This window comes from Apostichopus japonicus, chromosome 1 (assembly GCF_037975245.1).
Source record: "Apostichopus japonicus isolate 1M-3 chromosome 1, ASM3797524v1, whole genome shotgun sequence".
NCBI lineage: Eukaryota > Metazoa > Echinodermata > Holothuroidea > Aspidochirotida > Stichopodidae > Apostichopus > Apostichopus japonicus.
In genome coordinates, this window is record NC_092561.1 from 2,192,593 (window position 1) to 2,211,004 (window position 18,412).

Sequence of the window (18,412 nt, forward strand, 5' to 3'; positions counted from 1 at the left end):
CAACAACAATAATAATAATGATATTAATAAACAAAAATAGTAATATAAAATAATATGTTGATTTCTTGCTCTAATGATTCTATACCGACATAGGTCCTATGGGATGTCCCATGTACTCTATAATATTTATATCTCCCGTATCATGTTTTATCGAAACCGAAAAAATATGTAAGAAGAAGAAACACTTTAAAATATTTGCCAAGGGTATTGAAGAAATTTAAGAGAGCCTTGGGCAGAAGATGGTAAAATATGCGCATTGCTCGCAGCTTTGGGATAAGAAAATGCAGTTATTGATACATGAACAGAGGTTCTACACAACATAGCATACAAAACAAGTTCATTTATAATTGCCTCTGTTTCCCTTCCTCTCCGGGTACTGTTTTGATTGATCACGTGATGTCATATTTTCCACCTCGAATAATCTATCTAATGATGCTACTTTTAGCCATGCGTAAGTAATATAAACGACCTAGTGCATTGCAGTACTATAGAGATATGATTGAGCTTGCGTGCAGTCATGACTAAAATTCATCTACTGCTGATGTATGGTACAGTGTGATATACTGTATTCCATGTACGAATTTCGTCTCAAAATATCGCCAGAGACGAGGTTAAAAAGAATGGTGAAAGTGAAAAGAAAACAAGTGAAAAGAACAAGAATGAGAGCGAGTACGAGAATAGGAACAAGAATAAGAACAGGAACGCTAACAAGAACGGGAACAGGAACAAGAACGGGAACGATAGGCGGGAACGATAACGGGAACGATAACGGGAACGAGAGCGAGAACGAGAACCGGAACAAGAATAAGAACAGGAACGTTAACACGAACGGGAACAGGAACGAGAACGGGAACATTGACAAGAAACAGGAACATGAACAGGAACGAGAACGGGAACGATAACGGGAACGATAACGGGAACGAGAGCGAGAACGAGAACCGGAACAAGAATAAGAACAGGAACGTTAACAAGAACGGGAACAGGAACGAGAACGGGAACGATAGGCGGGAACGGAAACGAGAACGAGAACAAGACAAGAACAGGAATAAGAACGGAACGGGAACGGTAACGGGAATAAAAACAGGAAAAAGAACAAGAACAGGAACAGGATTAAGAACAGGAGCAGGAACAAGAACAGGAACGAGAACGATAACAGGAACAAGAACAGGAACATGAACAAGATCAGAAATAAATTTGCCATGCAGACAAGATCAGATATACATATGCCAGACATGGATCTCGACACCCCCTGCAATGTTTTAGTCGATTTGAAAACCGGGTAAGAATCGTGAGTCAGTCCGAAAGAATTTCATTTGCGATGTTGGTAGGTATTTTAAGCCAAACATGAAATTGAAAACCGTAGGAACGTGGCTACATTTATTGTGGCGTTTCGATTTCAAAAAGATACAGAGATAACCTTACAAAATATTAATTATGGGTTTGTAGTGAAATCTGTAGCATGAGACTGGCATATCTAAAGACACACAATTTCCAACTGTTCAATGTTACCAACAACTTCGTTAGCCTTCGACATGAACATATATAACATTGTTCATTACACGTCACAGAAAATACCACAAGTGAACAAAACTGGAAATATTCGCCACTGATTGCCTGCAATGATTTGTAATATTGACACCTATACCGTATTCCTTTCCGAAGATTACAATTTTGTTTTGTTTGTTTTTAATTATCTTTAAGTTCGAAACAAGTTTATAAGAAAATGCAGGTATTTTCTTATCCGATAATTCCTATCGTTTGAGAGATTTGAGCAAAGCGTCATTTGATAGGCATTTCGATTAGTCAGAGATGCACACTAAACAAAATTTTGTTTGGATTTAATATTTTCTGTTCATTTCAACACATGAATTATTCTCCTTTAAGTTATGTGGTTTTATGAACAATGTTAATTCTCTCGTATAGGAAAAGCTTATATTTTATCGAGCTGCATATTCCATCAGAAGGCTCCCTACTGCGAGAAAACAGTTTAGAAAATGCTAGGAATGACCAAACGACGGCGTCCTACTGCAGACAACCTTCGCCTTTGGTGCTTTCCGAGAAGATGGGATTAATTTAACCTGGGTGAAATATAAACAGTCTCTCGTATTGTTTATATTATGAACGCTATATATTTAGACGGTTTGACAGCTCATTTACGCGGTCTGTGTATAAGAGAGTCACATGATTCATCTAATGTAGACAGACATATTACGTGGTTACCTATAGCATCGTTAGAAGTTAATGTATGCGTGTGATCACGTAAGTGTTATTCCGTCTGATCGGTAGGAAGTCAAAAGTCAGTGATGTGAGATACAAACATTTATATTACTCAGAAAAGATGGAAAAAACAGAAAAGACAAAGAAAGGATAAATAAATGGCAAAAGGAATAAACGAGGAACAATTAGAAGCAATCTAAAGAGTAAAAACAAGAGTAGAAACAATACCGATGAAATCTTGGAAGAATTTTTTAAAGAAATGATAAAATAACAAAACTGGAAGAAAATACATAAAATTAACAACTGAATGGTAGGATATTTTTACAAATTCTTTTAAAAAATCCAAAAAGCTTTACTTTGTTGTTAATTAGGGCTACTGAGTCTGATATTACCGACTTATGACAAATTTAAAGATATCAAGTAAAACAGAATTAATTTCATAAATGTTAAAAGCAGACTGGTGAAAGTCGTTACACAAGTACACCAGATGTATTAAATAGAGTTCAATAGGGGAACACACCTAACAAAGAGTGCACAATACCTAACACACACACGTGAAGTGTAATCAATATATGTGTATGACATCAAGAAATTTTAAGTTTATGACATTTATGGGTTTTATAAGAACAAAACAATCTCTCTGTATATGTTAACAAGCAAGTCCGTTTTATATTTATAACCCGTCCTACAAAAATGCGTTTAAAATGACCTCTCTCGACTGAGGATCTATTACGGCCCGCACGTAAATACATCCTACACTGGTAAGGAAACGCTAATTTATGAAAATAGATATTGAATATGCGAAGACGTGAAAATATTTAAAAGCGACAGCTGACAATTTCTAGAAGTAAACGTAAACAATTAACAATCAGATTATTATAGAGAATTTACTTTATAGCTTTGGTGATCTATGGCTAAATGCGGTAGTATATATAGGTTTATGGATAAAGGAGAAAAACGTACAAACCAGATGAACCATATTAGCATATAATATGTCACTTACAGCAATATTTATCATAATATTATGATATTATTGAAGTATTATATTAAAGTGGAATAGGTAGAAGAAACCATAAAAAAAAAGCATAATTCAAGAACTCACTTGTTTTTTGTTTGATTTCCCGGATTACAAAACTTTCATAAGATTCTGTTCCAATGAAACTAAGAACCAGCTCATGTTTCCAAAGTCCAAAGAGTTCCTAGAGACCCAAAGACGCACAATTATCAAATAAATGTAATTTTAATACTACTATATTTATCGATTGAATCCTTACAAATCCCGAAAGTCACATGTAACACTGCTCCAATTGGTCGCAGTTTACTCAGCACTGGTTATAGCAAACTTAAACAGTTGATTTTGAATGACGTAATACTGATGTTTACCAATTGAAGACAGCAAAAAAAAAAAGATAAAAAAGTAATAAATAATTATTTCTTTGCAATGAATAATATCATTCTATTTTAGGAATGTGAATCACCGATGAATCATCGATCGTTAGATAACTTTTATTTATTGATATTAGCATTTTTGGACACTTTTTAGGATAAATAAAGTGATTTTCTAGCGTTATTAACTATTTCTTTTGATATTATTCAATGCATGGAATGACATTACATCTTATGTAAGAGACTTCGTGTCAGAAAAAAAAAATAACATGAATAAGAAAATTGATTAGAAAAATACAATAACAGCTGAGAAATGATAAGATATGACTACATTCGGACCAGTGATATGTGTATCTCTCGAGCACAAGGCTTGGATTATTCAGTTCTTTGTTTCAAGTCTTATTATATACCGTAGTCAAGCATCGTTTTGCCCTTCGAAATATATGTTGTGCGCATGCTCTTTGCAAGAACAGCGACATCATATCTGTAATTCATCACTATCTACTTTACGGATGTAATACCTTCTGCAGTTATCGCGAGTATTCCTTTAATGCTTATAGTTTGCCCTGGCTTTTTATTCAAATAAATTTGACCCTGAGGCGGTTATATCTCAGTGCGGCGGGGAGTCTCACGCACGTTATAAAGTCTGACTTATCCACTATCGATTGAGAGGCCCCCAGACTGAGATTTGGTTTGACAAAGAATATAGCTTGCTCCCACTCTCTCTGCAGTACATGTGTCTATCACTAAAATGCTTCCGGAATTCTGCACACATATACAACATGCATATCATTAATATGCAAGCCGTTTGTTTTCATACGCACAAATTACGTTACTGTGTAAGCAATGTAATATACTAACATTATATACGCATTGCATTGGAGTGGGAAAAAAATCAACGTAGCCTATATATGCTATTTTTTAATGCCAATTTATCACAGATTTATAACAATATCTTATCATTGTATGATATTACATCGATTTGACAGGCTTTTTAAAACCAAAATCAAATTATATTTCTATCTAATGTTAAATTTAGACACCAGGGCCAGAGTTCTGAGGTAAGGTGAGGTAAGGAGGGGCGGTGTGTGTGTTGGAGGAGGGGTTGCCTTGAAAGATATTTTGACCGGAACTGTATACGATTATAGGCTGTTCCACAAGGGCAGACCGCCACAGGTTTAACATCCCTCTAATTTGCAAATCTCAGTTAAGAGGGGAAGGGGGGGGGGGGCAGATCGCAGCATCCCTTTTACATTGAAGCAACGTTATGCACTTTACTGTAAGTGAATATATTGTACAATGACATGTTACTTACAACAGTCTGTCTAAATGAACGTTTGAAATTCAATAACAAAACTTATTTTACTTGAAAAAAATAAGCCTACATCAAAGCCGATAATTTGCAAAGCTAAGTGGAAACCAATTGTTTCGTGATTAGCAGACAGTCGCTCGGGTTTCCTTCATTCATATACATGGCATTGCACATGGAAATCCATTCGATAATTACGTCTTAAAAATCAATATGGAACTTTTTAATCAAGGCAACGGTTGAACTCATGGTCTGTGTAATGTTTAGAAAAAAAAGTTCATATGTACTATAAACATATACGGAGATTGCATGACTAAACATAAAGCGTTATTCTGTATAGTGAAAAAGTGCGTATATGTTGTGTTGAAGTTAGCACAATCTGGCGTAAGAAAAGGTATATGACAATAAAATATGTTATCTGAATTGGGCAGCACTTCGAAATAAGAACAAATGAGATAAACAATATACTTTAAATGTTTTAATACAAAACGTTTGTCTTTTCAGGGCACATTTTGTCGCTTCTCACGTATGAACACTTTGACTTGACTATAAATGTTGTTTATGTCACTGTAATGCTGTCACGCTTTCACACTCATATAATTAAATTTGTATTTCAAGATGTTTATAATACACATAATCACTTTTAGACAATAACAACTTCAGGTTAGAGTTTTGTAGTATGCAAATTAGGGTAACTGCACTTTAGAGTACCGTGTGCAAAATAGGCTCCGTCATTACTGGCACATATGCAAATAAAGAATAATAGCTTTTGTGCGCATGCGTGGAGGCAGACGGTACGTTGGAAACAAATTAATGAAGCTACATAATTGTTTGCTTGGTAACATGTAAAACTTTGATTCCGTCAATCAAAGAACATCAATATTTAAGGCTATACAGTTATCAAAGCTTTTATCAACCAAACACGACGGTTATTAGGAACTTGCATGGTAAGGTTATATAGCCTATGTTGAATGAAAGACAACACGCCTGTCAACGGATATAAATGTATAGGCTAAGCGTATCATGTATTACATTTTTCACGCTCTCTGAGCTTCGCATCATCAATATCTCGCTGGATAGGGATTATGTCTCCCATATGCACAGATATAGAACCCGTTTAAAGCGACGACAGAAGGTAACTTAACACTAACTGAACCAAAAAACCACTGAACCGTTATTGATTTATATATTATTTATTACGAGACACTGTAACTGTGCACGCCTGTTTGAAACATGTCAAAACAGGGTGCGTTTGGAAGGTGAAATGTTTCAAGTGATTTCCAAAATCTGATTTAAGGAATGAATAATGGTATGCGCAAGCGTAAACATCACCCCAGGAACTGGTAATATATGACATATATTCCTTGTCGAAAAAAACCAATTATATTTTTCCCAGATAACTAGTCTGTTTGATCAAACACGTGGTCCCAAGACGACCTAAACTAACCTGTCGATAAAGGCTGAAGGTAATTACTTTATAAGCATACTTATATTTGGATCAATAACTCAACCAAGCAATCAGGAGAGATCGTTATAAGTAATCTTTGTAACGGATTTTTTCATGTTGCTATATGCATGGCTCACTATCGGCATTACTGTACGAAATAAACGGTATCAGTCGTTTGAAGAAGACATTTTTGCAAGGATGAAATAAACAATACCGAGAAAATTGTATAAAATATTGAAAAACCATTTCATTCGGGAACATCATTGTATCAAAATGTCAATATTCTGTTGAGGAAAGGTTGAGTTGACTTACATATCAATGATCACGCGTAAAAAAACGGATTAATTATTGAAATAAATAATCACATGGATACCGAAACGGATATAGAAGATAAAAGATTTGTTACCAATAAATAAACTTTGAATTTGACATGTAGATCCCAATCTATGATCGAGAAGAAATGAATAATTTAGTTATACCCCTTTGCTTTAACGAGGCTGTTAGTGGTAAGGTTTGAAGTAAATTGGTATATATGTGTATACCTAAATTTCCAAAACAAAAGGAAGGAATTGAGTAGACAAAAGCAAGGCTCGTTTGTTTGAATTAGATGGTTGTAAAATCATATCCCTTACTTCATTCACTTGCAGAGTTGGATGAATTACGTCGATTTCCGATATATTTTTGTCATTTAATTATTTATTTCATTTCTTATATTATTATTTTTAATTAAAAAAAATCACGAAAGGTAATGAAGTTACGTAGTTCTATGGAGGACAATAAGCCCCATCCCCCCTTTTTGGGGGGAAACGTGTTCACATTTTACATAGCTGCATTGTTATTGTAAACATTTTAGAAGCAAACTTAATACCATATAAAAATTCTTACCAAGCAGTCTCCTGTTTTATAAACAAATATAATTTGACGTGACTCATTCAAATATAGCACTATCTTGTTGCGTTATGTACCTTCTGTTGTCACCATTAACCAGTCTTACACATCCTGATGTTTGTAAATAGATACAGTAAGATTTAAATCAAATACCTAAGAAACTGTACATTTTATTGTTTACTACACATTTCATTACATTTGTTGTTTGCTTTCTGTCTGGCTAGTCGAAAGCAATTTCACTTTCTTTTGGTGGCGTAAAACAGTTCATTTCAAAGTCTTAAGTATAATCTTACGAAGGTCTTATTCAATTTTTCACTAATCGTTTGTGACATTTTGAATAGCTCCATTGCTATTGGCTGATGGCTTCAGCATAAATTACCGCCATATATAAATAAAGTGACCAATCAGCCGTCTGTTTGTAAACAAATATAACTTTGACATGACTCATCTAATTACCACCATCTTGTTTACGTTGTAAACCTCTCTTTGTCACCATTAACCAAGCCATATATATATTCTAAAGTTTCTACCATGATTCAATAAGTTTTACAACAATTTCTTTTAAGTTTGCTAACCGGTAATGGCGCCAGTCTCCTTATATCCATACATAATCGTCATTCTTTGTGGCCACTATTTTTAAGGTGAATCATCAATAAATCACAAAATAAAGAGAAGAGGCAACAATTTATTCAAATACCCTTCCAAAGTTCTATCTCGATTGTAGGTTACGGTTAAATTGTCTTTACGAAAGTACATCAAACTCCTCAACTGCACTTTCAAACAGCGGAGACAAAAGACGAATAATTTGGCGCCGTTGAGTCTTCGCGTCCTCAGTAGTAATAGTATATGAATTAAACGTGTCATCTATCACTGTTCATATCTGGACAAAGACATCAAATCAACAAGATCAGAAATCACACTACTTAGTCAGACATCAACAATCAATGTAGATCCGAGGAAATAATGTGGAAAATATAATATTTATAGTTCTCGGACATGTTTATCTGTGTATCAAAATAAAATGATTCACTATTTGTCACCAAGATATTGATATATTCGCTTTTTTTTTGTTAGTCTTGTCAAATAATTGATATATTCCCCTCTAAATTTGTGTGGGTTCCCATTTATGTTGAACATTCCGTTGATAAACAATTGTTTTATATTTATGGAAATTATGACAAATCAGTAACTAGTTTCCTCACACATTTTCTACTTCAATAGAAGATAAACCTAGTAAAATGACAAGATAAATTGTATATAAGCTGTACAAGAGAATATAAGTAGAAATAAGTTTGCCATATTTTCATCTTCAATACAATTTAATTTAATCAATATCAGCCACTGTATATACTGTTTAACACTGATGACCTGACATTGTTAAGGGGTTAATCAACGGTCTAGCGTGCGTTACTCACAGGATTAATGTTCATTCATACACTACCATTTGTGTGGGGGAAAAATCATAAAACAAAACATTTTTGGTTACATATAACCAGAGATTTATTAAAGTGATGCCCCGTAATTTTACCGTGCGTTACTCACAGGATTAACCACGGTCAGCTGACCTGAATGGACCAATAGGATTTAGGAATCTTTACTAAGTATGAATGAACATTCCATAATCACCGTCGGTAACATGTCTTTACATGTTTGTCTAGACATATTTTAAAGTTTCAGACCTCAATTCGATATGTTAAATTAAGGCAATTCGGGCAGTTAAACCAGTGCGTTCTATACACAAAGACATGTTTATGCTCAAAGATTATCAAATGCAAAATAAATACACTGTGTGTATATATATGCACACAACCGGTATACGCAAATACATTATATATATACAGACGAGAGATGTTACAACATTCTCTCAAGACAGTCAGCAGACAAAGATTTCATCAATTTCATCAATTTTGGAGAAATTAATTCAATTTGTAAACAGCGATGACCGAGTTTTGTATAGGTAATTAGATTGTACGGTTACGTTTGTCCTTAGGTTAACAAAAGTCTCCTTTTTATGTTGAACAAACATTTCCAATCTCGATACACTGCAATCTCTGTATTTGTTAACACTTTCATCGGCGATGTCTGTATGTCTATAAGTCGCTATTATGTAAATAAGAAGAGTTAAAGTTTATCTTAAGAAAATCCTACCTTTACACTATAAAAGAACCAAACATTGTACAAAACTCTTTGATTTATTGCATTTTTCGCTTACATTCAGATGCTAGTATACCTGTCAGATAACATATAACCTTACTCTTACTTTTCTTACAATGCAATTAAATAACACTTTCACATTCATAAGATCATAAATCTATTTTTAATAATTATTTGAATTCAGATAATGTTGTAATTTACAAGCATGTCGCTATACAGATGCTAAATCGACGTTTATACGCATGCTCAGATAAGATTCAGGAACAATCATTACCAGCTACCTCCAACCCCTCTGCCTCTCGTCATTGCTAAAGCATGCCAGGTATCTGTCTCATTAAATACAGAACCAATCTGATATGTTTGACAGCTGAGGTATAGCTGGTCAATTATACAGCACCATACAAATTTTACCAGGTGTTACAGGATTCAACCATACATGTTATATAAAGCCATACCCCGGATAACTAAGAAAAAGATAGGTTTTCCACATATCATTTGCTTCCTAAAATATTTGATAATAAATTTACCATGATTGAATTTCTGACGTCAAAAAAAAAAAAAAAATCACATCTCGATTTGAATATTTGAAATATTTACAGGTTGTTGGGACAGATTCAGGTAATTAGGAATTCTTTAATTTGCAATAAATTCTTATATTGGCTATAAATTCTATCCCAATTACTTAACTTATCTCTCAAGGGAGTGAGGCTGTAAAATGATTTACCACGTGCAGTAGTATATAGGCCTATATATATATATATATATATATATATATATATATATATATATATATATATAATATATATATAAATATATATATATAGGCCTATATATAGGCATATATATATATTTATATATATATATATATATTAGTAGAGATACATCCGTTCATAGTTGGTACTGATATATATATATATATATATATATATATATATATATATATATATATATATATATATATATATATATATATTTACAGGATATCAGATGTAAGAGACCGAATATTCTGTTTCTCAAATTACATTCCAGGTCAACAGAACCGGCCCACATTTTAAGCAAGCGGAAGTTGGGAAAGGTTTTCAAACTTACACTCCAGAACTTTCGGACTCTCCGAATAATTTCCAGGTATTTTGCTGTGCCCCATGAGACAGTCACTGTCTAAAACCGCTTCGAGTGTGTCTAATTGTGTATAATTTATACAATATATAATTTATAAAATGTAATAAATAATGTGAAGGTTCCTTGTATCTGCGGTTCAAAATCTTATTGTATATTGGGAACTATTCGCTTAAAAGTTTACTTTCATTTTCAAATTATGTAGAAATTTGATTTTGAATTTGAGGTTTTGGTTTGAACACTACAATAGTAAAAAATGAAACCTGTATTGAATACACGAACAAACGAACAAACACACCAACTAACAAACAAACAAGCAAGCAACAGAGTACATTGTTCTGCGGGATTCAATGAAATGTAACTCAGGCCGAGTGACTTCGATCCGGTTTTACGAAATTTGACAATATGAAAAACAGGGAACATAAAAAACTTACCGCTATATAGAGTCACATTTCACACCATCATAAACAGACAGCAAGATTGTTTACTTCTTAATATTCATCGATCGATTCATTTCCTTCTTTTCGTCTTTAACTCCAAATATCAACAGGCATGCTTTCCAAACTTGATATTGTTGTTTTATAGTCACAAGTCATGAATTATTCATACCCATATGCAGTGATAATCCTTGTCTATAGTGTCAAGTTTTAGTTCTTTACCGCTCTCCAATCTGAACAAAATATTGAATGCATATCTCTTCCTCTTGAAATATAAATTTAATTACTGAAACATATAAGAGTTTTAACAATCTCTGCACTCTCGTCTAAACATGAGGTAAAAAATTAGACTTTTGTTTCACCTTTCATAGACCGCTGTTAGACATTACAAGTCTATCTCGTTAACACGACGCCAGGTGCAGCTGGCAACTAAACCTAGTATTTGTAATAGTCGCAATGAATCCAAGGTCAATGGTATATATATATATTCTATCAGTCATATTGTCTTAGTAGATGCTATACTTGTAACATGTTAGTCAGCACTGGGTTAGGCTTGCTCTAATCAATCTTACTGTTGATAGATTAGTTACGGTTACTTTAATGCAACTGTGTAGCATACTGCAGCTGCAGTCGTAGCCTACTATACTGGAGGCGGGAAAAACAAAGGGGCAGTTTCGTATTCAATTCTTTGGTCTGTTTTGTTTCAGTAATAGCGTCAGGCTTTGCTTAATAACTGTGTAATTAAAAAATTTCTTTCTAGTAGTCCAAACAAAGTAAAAGAAGATAGAAACGGTATAAGCTGCGGGTGGTTTTTTATGCCAATCTTTAAATTTGTGTAATATTCAACAATCGGTACAATGATAAATTAGTTACATAATGAAGTTCACTGTAAATTATATCTATATATAGGCTATATCAGTGTTATTATCTTATCTTTTCACGCATATTGTTATACTAACAAATACAAACTTTTCATGAGATTAAAATAGTCCCAAAAGGATTTTGTTTTTGTTTCATTTTTGGAACAATTAGAAACGATAACCTTGGTTACGGGTCCGTTTTACTGAGCACGTGATCACACTCAAACAATAACAGCTTGAACGCAACACGCTAATGCGGTTCCCTTTATTGATAAAGAAGAACCAATTATAAGTGACCTGCACTCCAGATGCATCGTAATCCTGGGCACAGAGCCAGAACTCGTAAGACGTAATATTAACGACTTTTGCACTCTCGAGGCTGGGAATCGAACCCGTCTACTGGTCCGAGTGTGTATTCTCTGGACTCGTGTTTGGGGCTTGGACTCGAGACTTGGACTTGGACTTTTTTTACAAGTTACTTAATATAGGGGAATGCGACGGAGGATTGGATCGGGAAAGGTTTGGGGTGGGGGGGGGGGGCTTCGGCCGGGGTTCAGTAAGACACGTGACTTACCCAAACCTCCTCGGAACATTCCGGGCCACAAATTCCCAGTGTTACATTTTTCAACATAAAGGACAGTTAATTTTTCAATAAAATTTTTTAAATAGTTTTCCAAAACAAGAAGGGGCCCTTTATTAATTACAAACAAAATCACCACATAAATACACTTTTAATGACAAATTTAAAAACAAGTATACCTTTTATTAACAGAAGCAGAAAGTCACACTTGTAGCTTATGACAAATGGAGATTTTTCCCCACGTTTTTTTACTCTATCAAAGTGGGGAAGGATCAAGTGCCCATTGTGCCCCCAACTCCACCGCCCCTGATCGCCCGCATATATTTAGTCTATATATAGTATGTGCTGATTCCTCAGGTACACACGTTACGAAGTCGCAAAATCTCTGTATGCAGACCTGTTACTTCATAAACACTTTTTTACAATCAGTTGAACATATCCCTGGGTCATTCGAATTTTAATAACCCTCTTTCGGAAGACATTAAAGTCATATTTCTGTTAATCTAACAGACAGTGCAGGGTTCTTTGGCACATTTTTTTTTTGTGGCTTTAATGGCCTAGATATTTTCAATGCATGCATGGTTGCAAGATATACGCTACATTGCATTGGCTATGCGTACATATTAACATCCCAACGAATGCATCAGTTTTCTCGGCTAATTAATCCAGGGTTGACAAATGCCCCTCATCTGTTATTGCCATTCAGAGTGGGGAAAAAAAGGACAAAATATCTACTTTTTTGTAAAAAACAAAACAAACTCTTACACAGCTGTAAACATTATTGAGATCATATCAACTTTCAAATGTGAATTATCTTTAATATATTCTGACAAAACGTAAGGTTTCTTACATACGGTTTAGGCCTATACGTTTGATAATATATAGCTCTCACAGTTATTACGTGAAGCTTGGAGATATATTGCATATTTCAAAGGAAAATACCTGCATTTTTCTATATATATATAAATTCCTAAGAGGAGAGCTGAAGGATAAATATATATGCAGGTTTGTTGGAATTCTATTCTTCTTTCACTTTTATTCTTCATATATTTATTTTTAACTTCTATTATTTTGGGGTGATATCTTCCGTATAGGGTAGGGTGCCATATGGTAGTAGTATGCAGTCGGGATGTAATAGTACGGTAAATCACATACCAGTGTACACTAATCAATATGTTTTAAGTGTATTAGAGTTTGCACGCTACCAATAGTCTAAATAAACATCTGATGTCCCTTTCCACATATGATCGATGTATAGTGACCAATTTGAGCAGACTAGAAATTGCTAAATGTTTCCAGTATACTTTTCCGAAGGGTTGAGATTCTCCAAGTTATTATCAGTCAATGAGGAGTGTTGAATTAGACCATCAGGTATCTGAAAGAGGGAAAGGTAGGGGAGGGGACGGGGAGGTGAGGGGCGGGGGGGGGGTTAGGGGTTTGCGGAGCAGTAATATTGCTGGTTGACGTTTGAATGTTTCTTGGTTGCCATTATTAGACTCTTTAAGTATTTAACATAAAGGTGTTGTATTTTGTACCGCATAAAACAAGAAAACAGTTAAGTATAAGAAGAATGTAGACTGTATATAGACGAATATAGAATGAATGTAGACAATTTTCATATTTACATTATAAAACTAAGAATTTAAGGCATTGTATCGAAGAATCTATCATTATACCAAATTTACCATTATACCAAATAATTCTATGAATTCGTATGAAATATGCAAATTCATCCAATTTCTCCACAATTTGAAACAATGTAAGTAATATAAAAAAATTAAGTCATTTTTTAATATAATTTTAGTTGCTGATGGCACAACACGAAAAACTTCTCAATTTTAATAGCATACTAATGAAATCAATGATAAATTCGAAAAAGTTCATTCATTTGTTTTAAATTTATTACTATTTAGATAACGATGTTGGAGCATTATGTAATAAGCTGTATTTTCGTCCTTTGTACAGCCTATGTATTATATCACACGCATCAAAGAGCAAAACCTGAAACAAAAGTAGCTTTCGCATGTTCAGAATTAATTTAATCAATATGCTGCAAGCGGTGCAAATCCCTTATGACACTAAATATTAGCAATAAATCAATATTAAACCGCCATGGCTATTGACTGGAGTTCTATAGTTGTCTTTGTCAGACATACGGTATCAAGTGACCACTTGCCAATATACAAAATAGGCTCAAAACCAGGATGGTTATTGCTATATAGTAACATCAAATCCAATATATGGCCTATATACCCACGCTTGGTAAAGTAAGTACTTATTGTGGTTGATTTTGTATGTTTAAGATAGAATAACACGACAGCAAGAATCGCGTACAGGATTATTCATATTATTATAATAATGAAAATCAATGGATAAGTGATATTTAATCTTTTACAGGATGTTCATCGCTTCCTTACATATGCACATATATCACCTATACACGTGACCTTAAAATGTAAATAGACTCTTGTGTTTCATATAATTAGTTTTTCAGTTCACATTATTTACAATATTGTTTCCTGTTTTGTTCCAATCGACCTTTAAGACAAAGACAGTATGATGTAAACATAATATGTAATCCTAATCATATGTCTAATGTGGTAGGCTGCTATACTTGTTCCTACCAGTATATCTTTGTCGGTAATGAGTGTAACTATATATAGGGCCTGTATATATTGGGCATATGCGTATACTTGTGCATAAAGTTGTTTGGTTTTACAAACAAGATCAACTGGCACAGGTTTCAGAAAGGTAAAGAAGAAAAACAATATAATAATAACAACAACATCAATATAATAGTAATAATAATAATAACAACAACAAGAGCAGTACTGGCAAGACGAATACCAGGAACATCTACGACTGTAAACAAACTGTATAAAGACTGAACGAGACTTATAAAAATAACAACAACAATGGCTCAACAACAACAATCACAAAATGAATAAAACAAACACATAATCAAGGTATGGCGGTGGAGTGGTTAATCACTTGCCAAAATGGATTAATTAGCCTAAAATATTCAAACGTTTGTCGACTTGAAGAAATTGTTATAAAATGAGCGATGCGCCTAAATTCTACATAAAACGGTTTTTAAGTGAACCCTAACTTCAAACAAAGATAAAAACCAACACGTTGATTAACAGTCATTCGACCATTAAATTAACAAGACAACCATAAAATTTGCTGTACATTTAAGAAGATCTATATTGACTATATTAAAGTTAATCTTCAAATGTGTACTTACCGCGAGAGTCGATTTGTCTCAGAATAATATATTCCAATAGAATAAGCGAACAGGATAGAATTGAAAAGGTTACTTCACGAGTAGACGCTTGTCTGCATTATACAGCCTATACCAGAAATAGCTTCCATCGTCAGTCATTCATTATAACAGAGCATGGATTGCACTTAACAATCGGCTCTGACACTCTATACTGTTCTCGTACTCTAGGAAGACCACCCGTTGAGTTATCATTCCCTTTCAGTTCTAGATGCAATGTGAACTTGATGAGGCTTGTACCGCGTACATATACTGTGTGTATATATATATATATATATATATATATATATATATATATATATATATATATATATATATGTATATATATATATATGTATATATATATATACTGTATATATATATAGACATATATATATATATATACATATATATATATAGGCATACTGTAACCTATATATATATATACTGTATATATAGATATATATATATACATATACATAAACATATATATATATATATATATATATATATATATATATATATATATATATATAGGCATACTGTAACCTATATATTGATAAACGTTCAGGGTTGGTTAATACACAGTTACAAAGTAATTCTTTAAGGATTAATTTGGTAATGTTATTTTTGTTACGTTATGTTATTTTTAATCTGTTTCTGGGAATATTCAATGAGTCCGCATTTTATGAACCCGTATCAAATTAGAAACCCCTCCAGTCACGGACTTGCACTGTCGAACCTGAAAATCATATATGTTGAGGGGAGGGGGGGGGGGTGCTTTGTATTAGGAGTTAGACACGAGTTTTCAATAAATATCTTTATATATAAATATATACAATGAAATGGTATTGTAGCAACTTGAAAAAAAAAAATTGGGGGAATAATTCATGCGTGTGCGTAAATGAGAAGAGGAGCAGTTGCGAGATTCTATCTGTCCCCAACCACACACCACCATCCTAGATGAACCAGACCTTATCTTGAAAAGAATTGAGAAAAATCAAGTAATCCAAATTGGAGGCAGCTGTTGGAAAGTTGGATTCTGATCTTCGTTGTTAGGGGTTATATAGGCTTATACCGTATGAACTTTCAAGGTACCCTTTCCCGAACGCACGTGAAAGAAAACATACATTGCTAACAACAGAGTGAATAACACTATAAATGATCTATATATGTTCGTTTATGAGAATAGCAAAACATGTAAGAAAAATAATAAATAATTATGATAATAATAAATTAAAGCAACAGAAAAGTATTCTAACCTAAAATGAAGATATTATTGTTTAATTCCATTAAAAATATTTATAGATAACGTCAAGGGGAAATTTCTTGCCTTTTTTGGGCGGGGAGGGGGAGGGGGAGGGATGGGTGTTGAATACTGAAGACAATTTTCTCGTCATATAGATTGTATACAAATGTTTTGCTATTCAACATATATGAATGTAGCCTCCGAGTTAACGTATCATCATGTAAAAATTTCCAACCGTGTTGAAGCCAGAATGAAAACTACACCCTTCTAAATCAAAATGCATATATGCATTATTTTATCCCGTATACACATTACTCCTGGCTTTTCGCTTTTGTAATAGTCATTGTTGTAACCATACACTGATTTGCGTGATCGAATACTTTATCAAATTTACCGCTGCAGGGTAACCGTTCATATCTTCTACTGGTATAGGTTTGTGTGATTAGCTAAATAGTTCCTAAATTCAACTGCACATCCCCACACACATAATCATATGATGTATATGCATACACATCCCTTGGGCAGGAGCGCTATATTGTACCACTGCATGATGCATACCCTATCACCAACATTAAATCCGTAATGCTAGTAGATACCGCATAACGCAACAGGTTTATCATGCGACACAATTTAGTACTGAAATCCCAAAGAAATCTCTTAATCCCACGAGATTATGCTACGACACCATAAATTTTCAGAGAATATATTAATGATGACTAAAACTGGAAGAAAGTACAGTTAAGCTTATACTTCATTAAGTCTTAATTAGAATTATATTTTTACGAACGTGTGAATGCATTAATGCACAATTTGTCTGTCTGTCATGATAATTTATCTCTTGTCTACAATCGCGGAATTGGATCGAGTAAGCTTAGATATCTAAATCTTATAGAAGAAAAATAATTACATGCATTAAAGACAGATAACAAACAAAACAGGCATCCATTAGTCCAAACGTAGGCTATCACAGAACGCTTTTATGTTACAGTAATGAATTGCAGACCGCCTTTTCAGTACAGTATTTGCAACATTGCACGACCTGATGAGATATTTTTAATCAATACAACAACCATCGTACTACAAAAAAAATCGTATGTAAAAAATGGTTTCAACACTGTCTGACTTGACTATACGCCGTCATTCGCAATACGTGATACAAATAAACACACTGTCAAACTGACAAACATATCTGGATTTGAGACAGCGACCAAATTATGTACATGCATGTGGATGCATAATTTAAATGTCAACCTCGTGGTATAGATGCACAAGATATTCAATATGAATATATATATATATATATATATATATATATATATATATATATATATATATATATATAGAGATATATAAATATATATATGTACATATAACAATATATATATTGATGCATGCTATGTAAAATAAGGCTAAGTAAAGCTTTATGGGAGAGCTTTATATATTTATTATTGCACAAGGCCTTTACGTGCGAGATTACATAGAGAATTCATTTATTAGTTTAAGGCTC

General features: G+C 33.5%; 1 protein-coding gene across 3 annotated transcripts in view; it reads right to left on the reverse strand.

The window, feature by feature from the left end:
• Nucleotides 1-18,412, reverse strand: part of LOC139978081 (calcium-activated chloride channel regulator 3A-1-like) — a 38,578-nt gene that overhangs the window by 19,743 nt on the left and 423 nt on the right. Inside the window, exon 1 of one of the 3 annotated variants that reach the window (XM_071988115.1) lies at nucleotides 15,642-15,896. The exons of 1 other annotated variant lie outside the window; for it this stretch is intronic. The gene's annotated coding sequence lies outside the window, so the exon portion shown is untranslated. Of the gene's footprint in view, nucleotides 1-10,951; nucleotides 10,977-15,641; nucleotides 15,897-18,412 lie in introns of those variants that run through there. One more of the 3 variants, XM_071988200.1, reaches the window with a different exon arrangement.